General features: G+C 40.9%; 1 protein-coding gene across 24 annotated transcripts in view; it reads left to right on the top strand.

Moving 5' to 3' along the window:
• The window catches only part of EPB41L3 (erythrocyte membrane protein band 4.1 like 3), a 131,948-nt gene that overhangs the window by 38,749 nt on the left and 72,783 nt on the right, over positions 1-20,416 (top strand). For 4 of the 24 annotated variants that reach the window (XM_081873818.1, XM_081873825.1, XM_081873817.1 and 1 more), the window contains exon 1: positions 3,650-3,791. The exons of 1 other annotated variant lie outside the window; for it this stretch is intronic. The gene's annotated coding sequence lies outside the window, so the exon portion shown is untranslated. Of the gene's footprint in view, positions 1-3,636; positions 3,792-4,352; positions 4,375-4,455; positions 4,481-4,616; positions 4,706-5,585; positions 5,752-6,019; positions 6,045-20,416 lie in introns of those variants that run through there. 19 more of the 24 variants (XM_081873834.1, XM_081873813.1, XM_081873814.1 and 16 more) reach the window with 16 other exon arrangements.

Below are 20,416 nucleotides of genomic sequence, written 5' to 3'. Positions count from 1 at the left end.
TTGCACCCAATAATTACATGTTTTGGGGAACAACCATCAGCACCCTTAACAAACTACAGCTCCTGGAATTCTTTGGGGAAAGGCACGGCTGCTTAAAGTGGTAGGACAGCACTTTAAAAGTATGCTATGAATGTGTCCAAGGTCTGAGATGAATCTGCAAAATTCTCAAAATTGTACAAGCCAGATTCCACACCACTCATCTTACAGTAAGAAAGAGCACAATCTCCCTTCTCCCTCATAAAGGATTATTGTGGGGGAAATGAATTTTGAAAGGCTGAATCCATGCTAGAAGGGTTAGTGTGTCTGTAAATTCCATCCACTAGTCAAAAGGAGTAAAAGTTATAGCTGATTTTTGATTGTTCTAATAATAATGGGGGAGCACAGATCTTCATTTTAGAAAGAGTGGTACCGATTGAAGCAGAGAGAGTATTGAGAATGTAACAGGTTACTTACTTGCTTACATACTTACTTAAAACACAGATACAAGGTGAACCTTGAGAACTGTGCACATCCCTAATAGTAAACTACAAATAAGATATTGAGGGAATTTAACTAAGTTGAGCAGAGAGGCAGGTAAATACTATTAGTAAATAGAAATAAATTCAGGGGTCACCACACCTGTTTTCATTGTGGGAGCACAGGATACAATCCTATGTACGCTTACTTGGAAGTAGGCCTTATTGAACTCAATTGGCGTTACTTCTGAATGCACTATACGGCTGTAGTATCAGACTTGAAACAGCTGAACAATAGTAAAGAAACAAATACTTCTGAACATGTGCATATACAACCACTGAGTCATCACAGACAGTCCAGTCTCCATGTAATATTAGCTAGAAGACTGCCAAGTTTTGAATGACAGAAGTTTTTAACTTGGTAAAACAATTAATATTTATGCATGAAATTATGTATTCTTCAAAGTCTAAGTTTAGTGGGAATTACTTCTGAGTAAATATTGCCATGTAAGTTTTGCAGCTTTAGTAACTCCCCAACTCCATCCCTATTCTGATATCTTATTAGAAGGGTAATTGAGGACAGTTGATTGAAGACTACTGCTCAGCTAAGATTCAGTAAGAATAATATGGAAAAAAGCAGCCAATTATTATAAGTCTGTGGTACAAATCAATAGCTCATGCTCATCTGGAACATTATGTTCAGACCAGTGATCTCATCTCTTAAAAAGGAAAAGGGAAGGAATGAAATTCAGAAGAGGAGAACAAAGGTAAGATTGTTTACCCCAGCAAGGAGACTGTATACATAGGTAAAGTGAATATGCTGTTCTCTCTACTTGAAATAGAAGAACCAGGAATGTGTCATGCCTTCCAACAATAAGAAAGTATTGTATTCTTAACCACTTTGTAAGCCCAGATGGGCTGGAATCCAAAGGGACACATGTGGTGTACCATGCACGCCTATCCTCATTAATTAATATAAATTTATACCTTTATAATACCAATTTATATCACAATATATTCCAAAAATGGATCACTTTTCTATATGCCTTTTTTTTCTTGCCTGCTGTGAGGAGCAGGAGCTGCTTAGCAATAAAACACCCGGTGTCAGTGAAGTTAACCCTTTATTCAGAGAAACCAAAACAGCACAGACCTAGTGATGGCAGGGCAGCAACTCTTTCCAGTAGGTCTTGCTCAAATGAGGCAGTTGTGAGGACTGAAGATCCCCAGCTTCCCACTCTCTAAGGTTCTTCTCTGGGTTCCTTCCCCAGCAGCCTAAGACTCCATCGTCTTGTTTCTCTTTGCTCCGCCCTCTTCATTTATCTTCATGTTCTTGAAGACCAGGCAGGAGGAGAGCTGGTCACAGCAAGAGAGGCAGACTCCCTGGCTTCTTCAGCAGGCTGACTCATCTCTGTCTCTTGCCCACCCCACCCTCCTGCCCCTGAGTCTGAACTACTCTCTAGCCTTTTTCCTTTCCTTTCCTCCATGTTTTGAGTTCATTTTAAAAAAATGAGAATCCAGTATGTATGCACTAGTTCCTTAGAGGAAGGGGAAAATACAGATATAAATAATGGCACTGATATACTTGGTTCAGAGGTCTCATTGACAGTACTTTGCAATCCAAAGTAGTGTGATGACTAGAATTGTGTGCTAGGAGTTGGGATACCCATGATTCAAATCTCACTAGGTGGCCTTTGGCAAAACCTTAAGTAATAGTTACAAAACTTACAAGGTGGTTGTTAGGATTACTGAGATCATACATGCATAGTATTTCCAATGCACAAAAATCAATACCTGACATTCTAACCAGTCAGTCCCCAGAGAAGATACATTCATACGGAATTGGGGGTCTAATTACCAGAAATAATACAACCTCTACAGAGTTGGGCAGATAGAGTATACTTGTTGCACAAATATATCCCATTCCATTACATTCCTGGGACCATTTTTACTAGTATAAGACCTGCAGGTCTTTTGTAAGGTGCATTTTTTGTAAGCAGCGTTTGCCACTTTCTACTTCAGGGTGGTCCCCCTGGTTTGAGGAGCTTGGAGCTATATGCACCGGGAATGAGACACTCCAGTGTTAGCACAGGAGTGAGAACAGACTACAACTCCCATCATTCCTTACTACTGGCTCTGTTGGCTACGGTTGATGGGAGTTAGAGTCCAACAACATCGGGCCACAGGATCCCCATCCCTGCTCTGCATATTCTGTCTTCTATATGAAGGGCATCCAGGCACTGTAAGGTTTGTAGCTGAGCTACAGCCAAGTCTTAATCTTGGCTTACTGGTTGTGATTTGAGGGAGACAAAAACCCATGAGTCAAGGTTCACACTTAAAGCTAAGCCAGACCATGGCTTAGCTCCTGGTAATGCAACAGCCGCAGAACCAGGGAAGAAGTTAAAGCTGCTGCTGTGATTTTTGCTCAAGTAACCACAAACTTTATCATTCATGCTGAGCCATGGTTTTGACAGTGTTGTGTGTGAATTGGGACACTAAAACTAGCAGGTTTCTACTAATTTGGCCAGTAGCAGGCTGAGCTATGAAGTAGCAAGTCCCCAGTTTGAATCTTGCTTCTGCCAGTTTCATAATGTGGTTTCAGACAATCCATTTTGGCTGTAGCTTTTCCACCGGCAATAAGTTCTAAGGATTATAGCAAGATCAGGTATGTAAAATGCTTTGAGCACTCTGTAGTGCAGTATAATGCTAAGTGTTACATGTGACATCCTTATCATACTTACATAAACATAAGTTGCGCTGAAACCAATGTGACCTACTTCCAAGTAAAAGGATGCTAATAGTGCTGAAGTGCTAGTATTTATTATTATTGTAGACATGCCACTAGACTTGTGTCAAGCCAGCTTCTGATCTTATTCTTTTAAACTGCAATTGTGTTATTGCACCATTGACTTTTGGGTATGTTTGGTTCAGGAGATGTGGCCAAAATTAGCTGGATCTTGTAAATCCAGACATCTGCATTGCTGATGAAGAAAAGTGCGTTTGGTGGGTTGTTTTTAACATATGGTCTTTTTTTGTTGTTGTTTACTGGAAGGTTAGTTTTTCTCTGCTCGTCGTCTTCTTTTTTTAAAGAGCTGGCAGGATCTTGCTTCTCTTTTCCGTTTTCGGGGGTCTGGGAAGGCGTCTGCCTAATTCTGATTTGCTGAAAAACGCAGAGGGCTCGTCCTGGGTTGAGCCTCGCTGTGCTTGCTGCTGCTGCTGCTGCTGCTGACGCGTGGCTCTTGCTGCTGCAGCTGCTGCACGTCCTTGTGACGTGCTGGAAGCCGACTTGGATCCCGAGTCCCGGCTCTTCCTTCTCCTCGCAGCGCTCTTTTTGACAAGGTACACAGACCTCTGAGTCTTTGCGGTTGCTCGTTATTCCCGTGGTGTTTTGCGCGCGTTCCTTCTGCAAAGCGGCTCTGGGAGGGAGGGGAAGGAAAGAGGGCTCTCGAAGGCCTTCGCCTTCTGCTCCGATTGATTTAAGTCTCCCGTGAATCGTGATGCATGTTCTAGAAGCCATTTTTACGTTAACAGTTGTCCGTGGTTGAACATTTCGCATGCACTCGGCCTGCAGAAGGGCGCCAAGCCGGGGCTGCGGGGTGGGCAGCTGCTCTCCTGGCGCTTCCTCCCTGGCGAGGAGCTGGCAGGCAGGAAAGCCGCTTCCCCGCGCCCGGAGCGAGGGGCTGCTTTGTGGCCTTGGCCCCCGGTGGTCCCCCCTGGTTTGAGGAGCTTGGAGATCTGAATTAGGCGGGGAACTCGCTGCCTGCTGCATTTGCTAGCGCCGGCCAAGGTCTTCCTGCTGACTTAGGGAAATGAATGGGGGTGGGAGGAAGGGCGCTGCCGGGGGGGGGCAGGCAGCAGAATAAAGCAGTAACAGGGGGGCTTAAGTCGGAAAGGCACGGTCTGCCTTGGAAGCCGGGGAAAGGTATGCCTAGGCTGCAGCCGGGCGCCGGCGGAATGGCCGGGAGCTCGGTGCGCGCGCGCGCGGGTGGAGCATGATGGAGCGAACGGGCAGCATTTGCAATCTGCGCGTGAGTTGACTTTGCTGCGACGGGGTGGCTGTGGCTCTGCAGTGCCTCCCCCTCCGGAGTTGCCTGGGGCTTAGGAATTCTGGAAGAAGGGAGTCTGGGGCGGCTGGGGCAGGGCGCTGTCGTCTGGGCTTAAGACGAGCGAGAAGGCTTGCGGTGAGCTGGCGGAAAAGGGCGCTTGTGTCGGGCTCAACGAGCATAGCAAAAACCTGCACAGACCGAGCCCAGGTACCAAGAAGCTTTTGTCCTTCCTGCCTGCTTGGGGCTGCCTTGCTTACCTTCCTCAGCAGTGCCCGTCCTAAGAAGCGCGCAGCTGGATCAGGCCACAGGCCCATCTAGTATCCCGCATCGGGCTGTCCCAGTGGCCATCCAGATGGTGCCTTTCCATGGGGCTTCGTGGCCTTGCCCCCTTTCTGACTCCTAGGAGATAGGATGTCCTGCTTGTCATACGCCTTCCGCCCCCACTACGCCTTCTCTTGGTGCCCAGGCGCAGCCGTGGGCATCTTCTCGAGGTTGCCCCCTTCGCCCACCACTGGCCGTTTCCATTTCTTCCAATATGGCAATATTGACCTTCCTAGCTGTTGTACTCTTTTATTGAGTAACGTTAGGGAGCTGAAAGGTGGAGAGACGTGGATGTGATGTGAAGTAAATAAATAAACACCCTCCCCACAAAAACCCCCACAAAACTTATCTAAACTTCGGTGGTGGTGGTTATGAAGCAGTTTTCGCATCAGTAGCAGGATGGCGTCCCAAAGTAGGGGAGGTGGCAACATTCCCCTCCCTTTCATGTGGTCATGTAGCAGGTCTCCTTCTCGGCAGACTTTTTGCTGAGCACAACATCGTGCATCCCTTTTCCTTGCTTACCTGCTGGGCCTCCTTCAACTTTGGGCGGTTAACTCCTTTGCAGTCTGCCGCAGGCACGGGGAAAGAAGCTTCCGCCCTCAGCCCGTGCCTGGGAACTGGCCTTGGCATCGTGCTATGTCTCGCCCCGCCTCGCCCGTGGGTTCCTGCTTGTTCCTTCTCTCCCCTCCCTCCTTCCCCACTTCGCCTCTCCCCAGCTCGTGCCTTCTGCAATGCGGTGGGTGTGGTTATATAGTAAATTGTAGCTCTGGACCTCTGCAGTGGAAGCGCTGTCTCCTCCTGCTCTTTCTCTTTTGCATTCCCAATCCCAAGGTTCCCTATGGCTGCATCTCTCTCGGCTGCAGAGTTGAGCTTAAAGTTGGGGAAGAAGAAGCTGCTGCGAGCTTAAACGGAAAGATCGAGGGAAACAGCTGGTATTAATCAGACGTGTGCGATGGGGGAGGAAAAAGAGAGGCGCTGGAGAGGGCTAGTTGAGTCGGGAATCAAGCGGAGCGCTTAAAGCGCTTAAATCGCGGGTTAGGGTTGAAAGTGTTACTTTCCTCGTTCCTAAGTGCTACTTTGAAAGAATGACTCAGTAGCCGATCACCACCGCTTACCTGACCGCAAAGTGGGGTGAATTCTACAGCCTGTGATGATGAAGATCCTCTTGATGCCAAGGGTTTGAGGACGGTGTAAATGCATAGTGTAGTAGCAAGTAGAGAGAAGGGTTGGTATTTAAAGGGTGTGGTTCAGTTATCAAACTTTGTCGAGCATTTAAAACTGGTTTCATGTCCTATCTTTGAGCATGTGGTTGAAACTTGCAAGGAAGCTTGTTCTTGTTAAAAGACGTTAAATATATCAACTGGGCTGGATTTTATTTTAAAATGCTTAAAAAATATTATTTCAATAATTTTTTTTAAGTTACATATGCGATTTTTTTCCCTATAGGTTGCTTCATTACCTTCTATAAAACATGTTTAGTGTTGTTTGAATAGTGATTTTATCTGATGTATAGTTAATATAGCTTAAATTTGTATTCAGAAGACTAATTTAGTCCTCTTCACATCAGTTTCATTGAAACTGAAAGCACATTTATTCTTGTTCTGGAAAAAGTAGCTTTGATTTACCCTAGACTAGAGAAGTTTCATATTCAGTTGTTACTTAAAATATACATTTTTTAAAAGAGGACTAGGATGAATCAAGGTGTGTACATGTGGGCAGCCTGATCTATTAAGTCTCATTGAAGTGTTTGGGACTTATTTCTGAGAAAAAATGTATAGGATTAGTTGCTGCTTCCCTAGTTTTATACTTCAGTTATCAAACTTAACTGGTGGTTTTTAATGTTTAAAAATGCACTTTTAACACTTGTCACTCTGTTCTATGTTGTTCTGTTTTACATAAGCTAAAAGGGAAGTACTATGTTCTGCAAACTCGACTGCCCCAGATTCCTTCATTTAAAATGTATCATTGCATTTCAGTGTGATATTGGTACTCTGCTAGTAGTGATATTACAGAGCAGCCTTTACATTCCATGAAAAAGTAAGCCTAGCTGGTTTAATGGGACATACTTCCAGTTAAATGTATTTAGGATGTCAGTCCTAATCATGATCTTAATAACCACTGAATTGAACTGGAGCGCTAGAGTGGAAGAAAAATTGATACATCAGGATAAAGAGACAACCTATCCTGAAAAGAAACTGCTACAAGTTTATTTTTCTAGTTTCCACTTGACAGTGTGTCTGGCAGCATGGTTGCAACAGAATGTGGTCATTGCCCTGGTAATAGCAGTGGTCCATGGGTAGAAACAGCACGTCACCTTAAATACATTTTGGCATGGGGGGAATTAAATGTTTTGTCGTTAATTATATTAATGCCACCAACACTCATGTCACTTTGTTTTTGAACTAGCTCCTCATGAGGCCAGTGGATGATTTATAAAACTATCTGTTATTGCAGGAAGTGTCTGCCATGTTGTAAGCTAACTTTGAGCGGACCTTAACTGCTGCTGTAGTCCAATGTTATAGGAAAAGAGGGTGGAGACATAGAAGTCTCTAGAATTGTAGCAATGGAGTCCCTATTGCTGCTTTGACCATGACATCACTTTGGCTCAAGGAAATGAGGGTGGGGCAGTGAGACAGTCTGTCTGAGCCATATTTTATCATAATACATAATGCTGAATAGATGTGACTACTGCTTCCCTGTTGGACATTCATTTGAAGGAGGGGCTAGGAGAGATGAATGTGGAGTTTGTGCTTGCATATGTGTTTGCAAATAAAACAAGCTGAGTTGAAGACAAAAGGTCAAAGCGGTGTTCATTGCCCATGTACTTACAATTTTATTCCCCAAATTATAATTATGATAATTTCATTGTTTGTTAAGGAATGTGGATTGGTAATGGGTTGAGTCAGCAAAGCTGTCCTTGAAGAATAGATGTGCAGCAACATACATGAATGTATTTCTCTTAACATTAATGTATCCACAACATTATTAAGATGAGAAGGTTGTCTGTGAAGACCATTGATGGGACAAAATACACTTACAAGATTATATGGTTCAGGCGAATGCACTACTGTATTATAGGTAAATAAGTAAGAAGTGCTGAGACAGGAAGAAATTAGAGTATGTTTCAAATTCTGGTTGTGTTATAACAGAAGTTTTATCCAAGCTGTGTGTGTCTGTGTGGTTAAAAATTATTATGTTTCTTAATATTTTCTATATTTTTGTTGGAAGCAGCTCGGACTGGCTGGGGCAACCCAGTCAGATGGCAGGGGTATAAGAAATTATTATTATTAGTAGTAGTATTAATATTTTTATTAGTAGTAGTAGTAATGAATCAGTTGTTTTTGAAATACATTGCAGATTTTGTTGTGCAACAACTCCAGTTAAATCAAGTGAACTCATATCAATATGATTTCATGTGTAGGCGATCAGGCCAGTGCCTTAAGTTTAACAAAAGAGAGAAATAATTCAGTCTAATTGTTTCTGAAAGCAATCATGAACAAGTAAAGCAAGATGCCATGGGACTGAACACATAAATTATTTTATTTTTCTGCAACCAGAAACAAACATACAACTTTGTAAATATGATTACATTCCATCTGTGTCTAGAACTGGGATACACTTATTTCACCAGAGTGTATTACCTGTAGATTGCTTTTACCCAGCAATCGAAATTCACCAGGCATATTTTGCACCTGGCTATCAACCACTTGTAACAAAGTGAAGATGCTTGGGTGCCTGGATGGTGCCTGACATCTCCACCACCTGGAAGTGCATGCCTGGGATCTTGCTTGTTTTCACACACCAACAGCATATCCTGTAGAATGTTATCTATACTATTTTATCTGTACAATCAGAACAGATTTCAGGAACCCAAAAGTCTTTTGAGCCCTGTCGCCCAAAAATGTCAACTAGATATTCCATTTTGATGACTGTAACCCTGCTTTAAGGAGCCATTTGACACCTAGTGCATATATATATATATATATATATATATATATATATATATATATGTATATATATGTATATATGAGTTTTTAACACTACCTTCACCAAAGAAATACAAGTTGTAAAAACATCCAAGAAATGTATGCTAGGAGGGACCTTGAGAGAAATGCTAATTAAAATTAATTTCTGTAACAGGCAGCTCATGATTGCTCCTCTCCAGACTTTAGATTTTTAGTAGTTAAATTAAACATGCCTACTATTGTTAATATTATATAAAATATGTTTCATTAATTTTTTAACCTTTTACTTATCCAGTAGAAAGGCTGATAGAATTATTTATGAAATATGCTTAATGTCTTCCTATCCTTAGACTAATTTTTGATAAATATGAGGTCTGATTTCACAAAGCTGTAACCAAAATAAATCTTACTGAATTTATTTCTTCATTCAGTGAATAAAATAACTGGTATCGCAAGATATTGGGTATTCCTGTGGTCCAAAGACATAAAACTTAACACAGCATCTTTTGCTTTGTTTGTGGACATATGGTCTGAAGATGACCTTTGTGGTTATTATTGGTAAAAAACAAAACAAAACAAAAACTTGCTTTTTTCTGTAGTCCTCCAAGAGGAGAAACAGAGTAGAGTGTAGGAAGTGAGAGTCTGGCACATCTGAATAGCATGTGCAAGGGAGATTCTGCAGGCTTTTTGTTCTGTTTCCTACCATATTGTCACTATAGGCATGGGGGCAGAGGGACCTCTACAGAAATATAATCTGTTGGATTTCTGAGAAACTAAAATTTAGTTGTCTCAAGATACTTTGTCTCTGACCATTCAGTGTCTCCTTACAAATTACATATAGTTTCAGCAAAGTTTATAATTTAACTTTGTCTGTACTAACAAAATCAGATTGATCCTGAGTCTACCCTGTCTCTTGAGGTTTGCAAATATGTGTAATCCTATGCATATTTGTTGGGAGGTAAATCCCATTGACCTCAAGGGCACGTCCAACTGAATAGCAATGAATAGGCTTGCACTGATCCAGCAAAAGTGTTGGACAAGATGAGATTTGAGATGAATATACAACTTGGCGTCTTGAGAAATATGAAATCTCCTAACTAACCGCATGAAATATCAACAAAATATATAGCATGACCAACAGCATCTGAAACAAAACTACTGTAGTTTTGGTATGACCATGGTTTCTCCCAGGCCTTGCTATGTATAAAGTGAAATGAGATGAACAACCTGTCTTTTAGGTTTGAGAATCCCACATCAAAAGTAATATAGATGCTAATAGGATTGGCAACCATGAATGCATACAGAAAGATATGGCAGAGAGGACAATGACAAATGTAAAACAAAATGGTAAAATTTACAGGCGTCATCTATATACATTTACTGCAAGTAGGCCTCACTGACTGCTGTGAGACTTGTTTCCAAGCAAATCCATATAGCATCTGAAAGCTGCAATCTTAAGCACATTTATTAAGGAGCAAGTGACAGTGAAGTTAGATTTTTTTAAAAAAAAAACCCACAACCTTAATATCACACTGTAAAACTAAAATATGTGTATCTGCCCTGTGGTAAAGTTTCTTTGATGATTGCAAATTTAAACTGGGATGTGGTATTCTCCACAGAAGATAAATCATGTGAAATCTGTTCCCAGGTGTGTATTGTACATATGTTAGGGGGAATGTGAGCTGAACAGCTAATGCACATAACAACTGGCCATTGTGTACATTCACAGTTTGTGGAGAATGTGCATGAAGAAAGAATTGTACTCATTTCCCAGTCAGTATACATATTTTCCAAGAGGCTTTGACCAATGTGTATATCTTCTCAACTGCAGGCTGCTTGCAGGCAATGATTTGCCCAGTTTTCAACTAGGGATAGAAACCAAGGGCATGTATGCATAATTTCTGGAGAACAGGCACTATTGCCCAGAGAATGTAAAAATGTAGCTGAGATAGGCACATTCCCCAACTTCTGTTGGGGCATTTGCACAATGGGCAGATAATTCATAAAATGTTGAGATATTAACAATGCCCAAGGCCTGTTGGAGAATATGTATATTGACTAAGAAATTAGTAGAATGCATATTCTTCATGAGCTGTAGCAAATTTGTACAATGGCCAATAGCTATGTTCATTAGCAGCTCCTGTATGTGTGTGTATGAGAGAGTGTGTGTGTATTTATGCATGTATGTATGTATGTATGTATGTAATTGGTAAGGCAGGTTAAACTCTTTGGGTGATATCCAACTAAGTCATACTGAGAGTAAACTCACTGAAATCAGTGGGTCTCCTCTTAGTTTGACAAGTGTTGGATGTATAGCCTATTGGGAGCTGGTTTTTTGGGGGGGGGGCAGATTTCTTTTGGCACAGGGAAACGGAAGGAAAGGTAATGTTACTAGTTCAGATTTAATATTAGAATAAAAAAAATATTTTTGGTCTGAACTCTTCATCTTTCCCATGGATTTTTCTGTTGTAACCTTTTCAAACAAGATCTTTACAGCACATGGAAGCATGTTGGGGGTGTCCATTTTTATTGCGCTCTTAGCTTCTCAAACACATACTACGAAACCCTTTGCAAATTGAAACTGAAGTATTGAAACATTGCTTAGCTAGGTTGGCATTCGGTTGACCTTTTCCCTCACACACTGGATGTTAGGAGATTTTTAAAAACTGGACGAGCAGGTAATTTTGAATGGGGGCAAAAGGAGGTACAAGAGACACTTGTAAGTTCCTTTTATCTATTTATATAGATTTATTCTTGCCTGAATGGTTAAGGATTAGCCATGGTAGAAGCATGCTTCTCTGAACTGCATCATGTGTGCGATAACAGAAATATAGTTCATGTCAGAACACTTATTAAAAAGAATCTGCTATTCATCTGTGGTAGCTTTGAACTCTTTTATATATGGTGGAAGAAGCATGACTCTATTTAGTTTTGGTATAGGCCTAAATAAAGCCTAGATTAAAGCCTAAAGAGAGCAATTTTCTCACTTTGTAAAATATAACAACACCACTCAGGACATCAGAGTAGGATGAACATCTGTGGCTTGAATACTGTTGTGCAGATGCCACTAGTTTAGTACCCAAGAAGTGTCTAGCAATACCCAGTATAGGCCAGTGACATCATTAGGGCCATGCTGGTTGCTGCGGACCACTCCTCGGGTGCTATGTCATAGTATCAGCCCATTTCCTTAATGTATCAGCCCACCAAGGGCCTCGTTAATCCTTCAGTGAGTGGATTTCAACACACACTGTGTCAAACACCATTGCACCATGGAGGTAATTGTGTGCAGGGGTGCCATCTTACATAAAATAGGAGGGGCAGGTAAGCCCCACCCCGCATAATTGATCACAATATGTGGTGTGCACACACCATTTGAATGGCACCACTTATCAAATTTGGGGACCCCCCAATTTTATTTGGGGTCTGAAGGCACCCCTGGCCAAAATCCAAGCTCTTTCCTCCAGTGTATATAGCTCTACTTTCAGACACGGGTTGTTTTTGTTAGCACCATGTCCAACTCAGGATCGGTATCTGGTGATTGAATTCATGTCTATATAAGCAGTTCGTATTTATTTAAAGGCAAGCTAAGTTGAAGCCAAAACCTGTGTTAATCAGAATATGAGTAGTTTCCAATTTTAATGGTACTTCTGAACAGTCAGTCCTTTTGAAATTACGGTTCTGTTTCTCATCCTCTTCTGTGGAATCTCTAATGCACAAGAGCCTATAAATATCATACACAGTGGTACCTGCATTGAAGAGATGCATGATAAAAATAGATGATGGGAGAGAGGAGAAAAAGAAAGCAGTGAGTGATATAACCACTCAAGGTCATTTAGCAGTGCAACCCAAGAAGAGAAATAATATTCTGCTGTTCCCAATACTGACGTTTTGTGTGCAAATGAATTTTATTACATGTACTGCATTTCTCCAGCTGTTTAGATATAATTTCAAGAAGATAAATATATTTTTAAATAAAAAGAAATTATAAGTGTGAGATATAGAATAGAGATGTTAAAATATAATTTAAAATTCTTGTTATATCTAATTTTAACTTTAAGAACTTGAGCTTGTTTTCCCCTCTTCCCTCTCATTCTATTTTTTCTTTATGTGTGATGTCTTTTTAGGTTGTAAGCCTGAGGACAGGCACTACTATTTTAATACTGATTTTTTAGGCTCTCTAAGAGATTTTTTGACTAAAGCATGGCTATAAATGCCATTTTATATATATATATATATATATATATACACACACACACACACACACACACATAATCAGCTTCAAGGAGACTACATTAGAATGTGGACAGTTACAGAGGAGGTCAAACAGATAACAGGAGGTGTGGACCTGCTAATGTAACAAATAGTGATTGTTTCTTCAGTTTAGGAGAGAGTTGACTGAAGAGAGAATATAATAGCACTAGCAGATAAGATCAGTAATAGTGTGTGGAAAGATAGCTCTTGTCTCATGGTGTCTCACACTGCAAGAGCCAGGATTTAGCTAATTGCTTTAAAATTGAAGGGCAATCAGTTTGGAGCGAACAAGAAGTAGCATGCTTTCACACAAGGGTTGATGTAAGAAGTTTGTTCACTTTCAATTTTGCAGTAATACTGTATAAATGTATTCATGAGACACTTTATTTTAGGGTCGTGGGTTTAAGCCCCATATTGTACAAAAGATTCCTGCATTGCAGACTGCTGGACTAGATGACCCTTATGGTCTCTCAATTCTGCAATCCTATGATTCTATTCAAAATAGGACCATTAAAGGCATGTGTGGTAGAAATAACCATGGTTGGATATCAGGAAGAATTGTACATTAAATATTATATGAGTACTTCCACACTTGTATCTCTTTGGTTAAGATGTGTAAAAGCTGGAGAAAAGCTACCAAGCATAAAGTCTGCATTCTACGTGTTCTTTATGATAACTTAGGACTTTGATAATCTGTATGCAGTACATGTTTATTTTATGTGGTCTGCCCTTGGGCCTGGTCTGGAAGCTCCAGCTAGTGTCTAGTCAGTGTCTAGGCTGCTGATAGGGCCAGACCTTCAACATTATGTGACACCTCTGATAGAAGGTCTGCACTGCAGGCCCATACGATACTGGGTCAGGTTCAAAGCTCATGTGTTGATATACAAAGCCCTGAACCACTTGGATCCAGGATAGCTTAAGGACTTCCTGAGTCCGTATATCTCAACTTAGTTACTGAGATCATCTAGATGGACACTGATGGTTGTTCCCTTAGATACAGAGGCCCAACTGGCTTCCAGTAGAAGTTGGGGATTTGGTGTCACTCGTCCATGCTGTGGAGCACTCTTGCTGCAGAGGTTCGGTAGGAACCCTTGCTTTTGACTTTCAGGCATCTCTTGAAGACCTTTTTATGCAGACAGGCCTAAGAAGTTGGTTAAAATATTCTTGATTAGCCAGTCATTTTAATGATTATTTTGCACTGTTTTTAATGGTGTTTTATGATTTGCATACATGTTATTGTACATCACCCTGATATTTTCTGAGATGGCAGTATATAAATACTTTTATAAGTAAATACAAATATTTACATTTCATCTCTTCAATAGCACTGCTTTTTTGGTCACCTACTTGGTTGTCCACTGTCCCCCCCCCCTCCCAATCCAGTATTGCTGCTCAGGAAACAATCTGCTTTTTCTGATATCAAAGCAATGTCAGAGAGCCAACTGATATCAAGTGCACTGTGAAAAGGAAGAAGGCAGTGAGAGAGTTAGACAAAGGTAGCATCAGGGCTGACCATCGTAAGAGCTAATGTTTAGCAACTGCCCTATAGGAAGGGATATTTGAAGCTGGATTCTGCTTCAGGGGGCATGGTTGTTTTGTTTCTTGAGCATGTGTTGTGTTTTATAAATGCTTGATAGCCGCTTTGGGGACTCCAATTGAAAAGTGAGATATAAATCTACTAAATAAATGAAATAATTTGGAACTTTGTGCATGCACACATCTACTATTGTTGTAGGTAACACATTTTCATTCGTTTGTGCCCCTAAATTACACAGATAGCAGCAAATTATAATGGGTTACCCGAAACTACCCGAAGCCAAAGGGCTTCCTCACACAGAAAGAACGCTCGGTGCATTTTGTGAATACTTTAGATGATATGCTGCCAGGGAAAATAAAATTAAATGACATTATCTCAGTAGATTTCATATTCTACAATGGATACTCTCTGCGAGTGATTGCCTCCTTCAAAGATCAAAACTTGGCTAAATATATATATATATAGATCAAGACATTTGCTGTTAAAGAAAAGGATAACGGTAACAAGATATTTTGAAAACAGCACATGTTTGAATTTGTTTTCTGATGATCTTACGACAGCTGAGACAAGATTTACTTGTAAAGCAAAGGAGGAGAGAGGACACTCAAAAGACAAACTGGAACATACTGAGCAAGGGTCCTTGAAACTAAGACAGGAGATGAGACTGCCTAATGAGGGGACTGATAACTTCTATCCAGAAGAAAAGGCATTAATAAATCAGTTTGGATTGTTGCCTTTCCTTGCCCAATCTGAGATCTTGGGAAGATTGGAGACCCTTAGAAATAAGCTAACAGAGATGAATGTTCAGGAAAAAGTAAGAGAGAAAGATCCGGCAACGGACCAATTAAAGAAAGAGAACCTCCCTGAAAAAGCCAAGACAGACCCCATGAAAGATTACTCCTATAATACCTCTGTAACTGCAGAGATAAACCTGTTAACAATAGATCTAACACAGAGCGCAAGGGACAACAACAAACTACCATCTAAGAAGGAAACCATCCCTATGGCAACCATGAAAGACTACCCTTACAATATCTCTGCAGCTGCAGAGATAAATCTGATAGCAACAGATCTAACACAGTGCGTAAGGGACAGCAACAAACTACCATCTAAGAAGGAAACCATCCCTGTGACAACTACAACGCGCTCTTGGACTAGCATGAGATACCTGGATGAGGATGAACTTGGTATCAGACAAATAGAACACCCTAAGGTAGATTCGCCAAAAAAAGGAGTACTGATCACTAATGTTAGCACGTTGCACCCTTCAATCGATTTCATTGAGTATCTGGGCGATAATACATCTATGGACATTGCCAAAATGAACGAAATTCAACCAATAAATAAAAAGATAGGCCCTAAAAACCTTTTAAAGGCAAATTGACTAAGATCAACTTTTGGCAAGACAACGTGCAACCTTGCCCTGCTAACTTGGAACATTGCAGGTTGGCAAAAGAGGACTTCCGACCAATCCTTTGCTAAATATATTCAGAGACATGACATTGTGTTTCTCCAGGAGACCTGGAGCACAAGTGAAGTGGAGTTAAATGGCTTTTCTGCGTTCTCCCTCCCAGGTCTTTTAAGTACTAGAGGGGGGCGAGTTAAAGGTGGGTTAGTTACTTTAATCTCAACAAGGCTAAGGGCCATATTTAAAAAACTAGACCCACTAGACCATCTGGCCACAGCTGTGCAAGTACAGTGGAGAACCCACAGCTTGCTGCTGATTAACGTATACCTACCCCCACAAAGAGAGAAAAGATTGATAAGAAATACCTGGGCTCAGTTAGAACAGTATCTTGACAAACTATCAAATCAATTTCCTGATGCCTCTGTAGTGGTGGCAGGCGACCTAAATGCCAGAACTGGACAATCTGATGAGGCCTTGTATGCCCATTTCCATGAAACAGCCCCCATTATAGAGGAAGCCCACTCAATACCAGCCAGAACCTCAAAGGATAAAGGCTGCAATTATGCCGGCTTATGCCTATTACACTTGGTCAACAAGTTGGACTTGGTTATACTGAATGGCCGTACTGAGGGGGAGAAGGTTGGAGAATTTACATTTATATCTAATAATGGCGCCTCCACAATTGATTATATAATCGTGTCGTATGATCTTCAAAACAAAGTTTTGGAATGCAAAGTGGAGGAGCGCTTAGACAGTGACCATCTGCCATTAAGTGCACTCGTAGTTGCGGGAAAGGATTTATCCTGCGCTGAGAAAATCGAACATTCGAGCCCTACAGCTTTGGAGCTCAGATATTCTCGTATCAGATGGACAGATGAACTGCATAAGGAAATTTCAAGTAGGCTGTGTTCAAAGGAATTCCTCATTAAGAGAGACAACCTTATAACTTCCTCAAGCCATGAATTAAAAATAAATTTATTTCAGGAGTTAATTTCACTCCTTCAAGATTCCCTGAAGGAAAAAAGGAACAGCTCAAGTAGGCAATCCTCAGTATATAAAAACTCCAAACCCTGGTTTGATCAAGAATGTCAGGACATGAAGCTAAACTTACTGAAAAAATACAAGAATTATAGATCTGCCAACTTACCCCAACTCCCCACGGTCTGGTTTGAAGATAAACGAAATTATAAAATCCTGATCAAAAACAAAAAACTCCAGGCACAGAAAAGAGAATGGAAATGCCTAATAGATGCATCCAGAGAGAGAGACTCGGCCACCTTCTGGAGAATGGTAGCAAATGGAGTGCGATCTACCTCCTCAGAAGTGGAGTATACTATACCTGCAGGGACTTGGGAGGCATTTTTCCAATCTTCATATTCAGCTCTGCCTTTGACACAGCCACTAACACAGTGTGAGGCAGGTGACGAGTGGCCTCCGGTGTCGGTTGCGGAGGTCAGGAGGCTTATTCAGGCACTCAAACACAGAAAAGCCCCGGGAGCAGATAATATCTCTCCTGAGCTTCTTAAAGCCAATATTGACTGGTGGGCCCCAGTCCTTGCCAGCCTATTCACCAGCATAGATCAAACAGCAATAATACCAGAGGACTGGGGATTGGCAATCATCGTTCCCATATTCAAGAAAGGCTGTAAACTTGATCCAGCCAATTACAGACCAATCAGTCTCTTAAGCATCATCAGCAAACTCTATGCAACTCACTTACGTGAAAAGTTTGCGGACTGGCTGGAACGGGAGCACATCCTTAAGGAAGCCCAGGCTGGTTTCAGGGCACATAGATCAACTCTAGACCAAGGACTGGTATTGCAACATCTAGTGGAGAAATACACCTCAAAGAAAGGAGGCTCCCTCTATGTAGCCTTTATAGACTTCAAATCAGCTTTCGATTTGATACCCCGGCACAGACTTTGGGAAAAATTAAATGCCACAAACATCGACAGACGTCTTTTGCTTCTTATCCGTAGATTACATGAAAATACTCGGATCCGTGTTAGATGCGACCGTTATGGGAACCTATCAAAGGAAATCCAAAGTTTCCATGGTGTCAAGCAAGGCTGTGTTCTTGCCCCTATTCTATTTAATTTCTATATAAACTCCTTAGTCGGAAAGATGGAGGAAGCAAGTACTCACCCCCCAAACCTAAATAATATACCAATTCCAGTCCTTTTGTACGCAGATGATGCGGCACTTATTTCCTTCTCTTGTGTGGGCCTAAGAAAACTTTTACGAGCTCTTACAGAGTATTGCGAAGCTGAAGACCTAATAATAAATTACACTAAATCAAAAATTATGGTGTTCTCCAAGAGAAAACTCCGACATAAATGGAAAATTAATAACCAACCTATTGAGCAAGTAACATCTTTTAGATACCTTGGAATAATCTTTGACGAGAAGGGATCTTGGTGCCATCAGATTAAGAATTCCATTGCAAATGCGCAAAGATCTTCTAGAGCTATCATAAGATTCTTCTACAGAAAAGGAGGTCAATATGTTCCTGCTGCCTCCCAGGTCTTTGTCGCAAAAATACTTCCACAACTGATGTATGGCACCCAGATATTTAATTGTCAAAAACTTAAGTCCCTGGAATCTGTACAAACTAAATTTTACCGCTCCCTACTAGGGTTACCTACCTGCGTTTCCAACGCAGCCATTAGGCTGGAGGTAGGTCAACTCTCTATTAATGCCAGGATATGGATCTTGAAGATTCACCTCTGGCTAAAACTCATATTTTTCCCAGTGGGAGTGGCTCCATTGACTCTATTAGACCCGTTCCAGTCTAAATGGAGATTGTCACTTTATGAAAAATTGAAGGGCCTGGGGCTTTCCTCACAAGAACTTATAGCCTCAGGTTTTGAAAAGGCTAAAAGGATGGTGAGCCAGCGAATAGGAGATGTAGAGCTTCAGGATCATATGAGCAAGATAGATAAATATCCAGCTATCCAAGATTATGGAAAAGGGTTTAATCTAACACCATATTTGCTGGATCTACAAATCGCAAAATACAGGCGGGCGTTTACCCTTACCAGATTTGATGTACTGCCATCTGCCTTACTAAAGGGCAGATACGAGGGCAAACCCTATGTTGAACGAGTTTGCCCATGTGGTCTGAAAGAGGTGGAAACGGCTTCACATGTGTTGCTACACTGCGACCTTTACGGGGATATTAGGTCACTGTTTATCTCCCCCATCGTTCAGAAATTTCCAGGTCGATCTGAACTTCAGCGGCTGAAAATTCTACTAGGAGATAAAAACCCAGAAGTAACACTGAAAGTGGCCAAATTTTCTGCGGCTGCGATCAAGCGGAGGGCATTAGCTGTAAAAAAGTAAAAGACTTGACCCCTGGACAAGCCCCCTTATCTTTTAAGCCTATACATATATTGCAGTGCATAAATGTGTATATATGTGTGTGTGTGTGTGTGTGTGTGTGCATATGTGTTGCTTTTTATGTATAATTTTACAATTTTTTAAATTGACACCATTATTCCCTTTGTAAACTATTGTTGTTTTATGTTTCTCTGGTCTATGACCGTAATAAACTCAATTCAATTCATTCACATTTTCATTCGTTTGTGCCCCTAAATTACACAGATAGCAGCAAATTATAATGGGTTACAGAATGTTTCTTAAGTAGCAGTAAGGTTTTTGTGGTGGTGGGGATCAGTAAATAATACAAAGTCTTTTGCTAAATTATCAAAAAGTGTGAAAATAGTAATGGCAATAATATAATATAATATATATGTTGTCCTCTAAAATGGGTAAATAGGTGGAGAAAGTGTTATCAGGAAAGAGCTCGCTCATGGACTATAGAGCAGTTTCTCCAGGGGGCCAGTAAAAATCCCATCGCTTGAATCATTTACAAGTTGACCGAGTATTCAGTGGTACAATGGAGAATGCAATTTTAAAATGTTGGGGGATGGACAAGATGACCTAATTTCCCCCCCTCTGGTTTTATGATTTATTAAAGAGTTTTGTAGCCTCTTTGCTAGGGGCTGACTAAATGGAATTTGAAACATGGCAATTATAAGGGCCTTTTAGTTTGGTGCCAGCACATTGCTGTTTTTGATTACTTTGTTGGAGCAGCAGTGTGAGCAATGTGAATAATTCTTTCTACTGCAACAGACTGAGAGTGCAGAATAGAGAACAGGATTTCCAGTTCTTTTGAACTTAATGGTTTAGATTCTGTGTGTAGCTCACTAAATCTGTTTTGTCAAAAATGATGAAAATAAGCTTTAGTAAAGAAGAATGGCACAATCCAACGATTGTTGATCCAGAGCACTACAACTTGCACCCAAAATTTAGTAAACTTTAACATTTGTATTTCTCTATCTTGTTGAAGTTTTTATGATAGTTTACTATTTTTGCTGCCTTCGTAATAAAACTATAGATATTTATTTGAGCAACTGTAATATATAATATCAAGA

The sequence above is a fragment of the Podarcis erhardii genome (assembly GCF_964252035.2).
Source record: "Podarcis erhardii genome assembly, chromosome: 8".
In the NCBI taxonomy this organism is placed as follows: domain Eukaryota; kingdom Metazoa; phylum Chordata; class Lepidosauria; order Squamata; family Lacertidae; genus Podarcis; species Podarcis erhardii.
Note: the sequence above shows the minus strand (reverse complement) of the source record. Positions and strands in the feature narration are given on the sequence as shown.